Source organism: Alligator sinensis, unplaced genomic scaffold, assembly GCF_000455745.1.
Source record: "Alligator sinensis unplaced genomic scaffold, ASM45574v1 scaffold1109_1, whole genome shotgun sequence".
NCBI lineage: Eukaryota > Metazoa > Chordata > Crocodylia > Alligatoridae > Alligator > Alligator sinensis.
Genome location: NW_005843348.1, coordinates 44,803 through 48,223, shown reverse-complemented (window position 1 = coordinate 48,223; position 3,421 = coordinate 44,803).

Sequence of the window (3,421 nt, the reverse complement as noted above, 5' to 3'; positions counted from 1 at the left end):
AAATCACCATTTTATGACTAGGTAATAAAACTGTAGTATTAATATGGACCCCCACCCATCAGCTATAGTCATAATATGTACGGTACAGCCTGACATGTGTAGGTGCTGCCATCATATGCCAAGTGCAGCTTCAAATTCCTCTCAGTAATGCCATCTAATGCCAGTTAATGCCTCATATGCATAGTAAAGTCCCCATCTGTAAGGTAGAAATCCCCCGGAGTGAAGTGGAGGAACCGAAGAAAGCTGTTGAGGACCAAAGAAGAGTCCAGTTCCAAAGGGAATAAATCACTTAGAAGATGGTTAATTGTGGAGTCAAGCAACTCCTGTGGCAAGTGTGTTGTGCACAGAGTTATTTGGCATGGAGAGGGTACAAACCATGGGCAGAATCCCATTAGCCTGAGACGTGGGAAACATGGCTTCCAGGCCCTGTAGCAAATCAAAAAGAAGGGGAAGTTCTTTAACTTGGGCGCTTTCATGAGCTCTCCGTTCCCTAATCTTTTCTCCATTGTCCTGCTGCATAGGTACAAGACTTTGCACCTGTTGTGAGCTTTCATCCCTAGGAAATCTCAGTGTCTTGTCCCCAGTCTTTGCAGCTCCAGTTGAGGACTATGTAATAATACTGTGGTATCAATATGGACCCCCACCCATCAGGTGTAGTCATAATGTGTAAGGTACAGCCTGACATGTGCAGGTGCTGCCATCATATGCCAAGTGCAGCTTCAAATGCCTCTCAGTAATGCCATCTAATGCCAGTTAATGCCTCATATGCATAGTAAAGTCCCCATCTGTAAGGTAAAAAACAAACAAACAGAAATAGCTTGCCCTGGACAGTGACTGTGTCTGTGTTTGCAGGTACTAACAATCCTGCCAGCTCTTCCCAAATCAGTACCAGCTTCACTTGCTGGGGACTAAAATTGTGTGCTAGACACCAGGGTTCCTACTCAAATTTCTCTCCAAAAGTTTTCTTTAAGTCCTGTGTTTGTTCTCTATCCAGGTTCTCAAAAAATGTATTTATCTTGGTAGATGTTTTGCTCCCCCCACCCCAGATAGACATCTATATGACAGATTACTTGTCTTTCCCATTAGTATTATACTCAAAAAGGACAGAGGCATTAGTCTGCATGCAACTCTCTCCTCAGCTGGGACCTGTTGAGCACAGCTGTCCCCATTAGGAGATGCACCTAATGCTTTTCCCCCTGAAAGGCATTTATTTGGCCATGCTTTCCTATACCCTCTGTGCTCCATAAACACAGTCTCACCTGTTCCCCATCTAACACGCCAAACCTTTTCTGATATGCAAATAGGCAATGTGTAGTGAGATGTCCTCCTGATGCCTGCTCTGGCTATAAAACCCATGGACCATTTGTTGATTAAACCACACAGGTCCACTACGGCACCTGCTCCAGTGCCTTTTGCAGCACTTAGGCTGTGAGGAACCTGTACAACTGGGCATCAGTGAAGAACTCACGTTTAAAGTATTTCACATTGGAGTGGGATTTGTAGCTCTACATGAACATCTATCCATACCTCTGTTAATTAAACCCCGCACAATAGTTGCCCATTGTGGCTCCAGCATATTTTCCAGAGTCATGCTGAGTTTGTGATCCACCAAACCCCAATACATTTTCTACCAGTGACATTGACAAGACAATAGGATTTAATTATGGTTGAATTATCAAAAGTGACTTCGGACCCTGCATGTAGCACTTCACATTTTTCTTTGCTATTTTTTAAAATAATAATTTATCTGGGTTTCCCAAACGATCAAGTACCTTTTATTTTATTATTTCAATGCTATCCCCCAAGTGAAAGAAAAAAAATGCTACTATGTGTTGTCTTGATATTGAAGATTTTCTTGACAAACAACATTTAGGAACCCCTGGATGCAGCTCCAAAATCTGGCAGAGTTCCCAAGACTCTCTGGGCATATCTGCACTGCTGCAGCAGCATTCCCCAACTGAGATGCCCCTGAGCATGAACTGCCCAACTGCACTTATTTACACTTCTTCAAACCTAAAGACATATTGTTGAGACTGCTCTGAGATCATTCTTTCAAGCACAGGGGATACAGGATTGTGAAGAGGGGATGCAGAGGGTTTGGAGTGTGCAAATGGGGCAGCTGAGCAGTGTGTGCTCTGGAACATCCTGGCTGGGGCCTAATGCCACCATGGCACAGTCAGACTATGGCAAACACTACTGATTTAGCTATAAGGAGCTATTTAGCAACTCAGGCTGTTGAAGGAGGGGCATTGCCACCAGACAGTAGCATAGGTTGGGGTAGGGTTTTCTCTCTGGTTGAAGCAGTTTGCGTGAAATGCTTAATGCTTGTTGGAGCAGGGACTAGAACCTGGGTGTCCTAATGGAGTGCCACGCTCTTTCTGTTTTAGTGAACTGTGAGAAAAGGGGATGTAGTTCATTAACTAATGGTAGCATTCGCTGTCCTTTCAAGTGTCTTTTTGTCTTCTGCTGATTTAAAAAAAAATCCATTATGGTTTGAAGGTGATGGTTGAAGCTGAAAGCAGCTATAGCAGAAGAAACAGGATGTGTACACAATGTCCTAAATTGCAGAAAAGTTGATTTTAGATTAGGTCTCAGGAAACAAAAATGTTCCTTAATGTTACAGCAGTAAAGTACTAGAGTAGACGGCACAGAGAAGTTGTTCAGTTTCCTTCATTGGAGGCTTTTGAGGAGAGCAGAGGTTGCTGTCCTATATAGCAAGATGGTGGGGTGCATGGCTCTCTTCATGGGATCTCCTGAGCATATTTTAACAACCTGTGCAGCCTCAGGGCATTGACCACCATGTTCCCCCTGCTTTCCCTGTGGCAGATTGGGGTGTTGTATCTTGGGCTGAGTTGTCAGGGTTGAGTGTGTAGTTTTGCTAAGGGGTTAGACACTGGATTTGTATGGGGTGGTTAGGATAGGGATGATCCAACCTCAGGCAGGGTGTTGAACAATGACCTCTGAAAGTCCCTTTCAGCCCTACTTCTCTGTAAATCTGACTTTAAGCAGTTGGATAAGAAGTTGCCTGGGATGCTTTAGGCATAGCATTCCTACGTTTGTGTTGGAGGCTGACCTTGATGACCCCTTAGATTCTTTCCAACTTTGATTCACGTACCACAGTCCACACACACAGCCTGTCTGTTGGTGTTTTTAATAAGCAATTCTGTTAAGTCTATGTTTTCATAATAACCACTGTCATATAGGCCTGTGCAAATAGGGAACTATTTGATTTGGATTCGGCTGATTCAGATGCCAGAGATGCAATTCAAAGATCCAAATCATTTTTCCGATTAGTTTCGGCTGAATCGCTTCAAAGATTTGGAGCTGATACACAGATTCGGCCATGAAGTACAATGAGGAATCAAAGAAATATCTCTAATGTTGTTGTCTTTTGGCTGATTCAGATGAAACTTACAGGGAT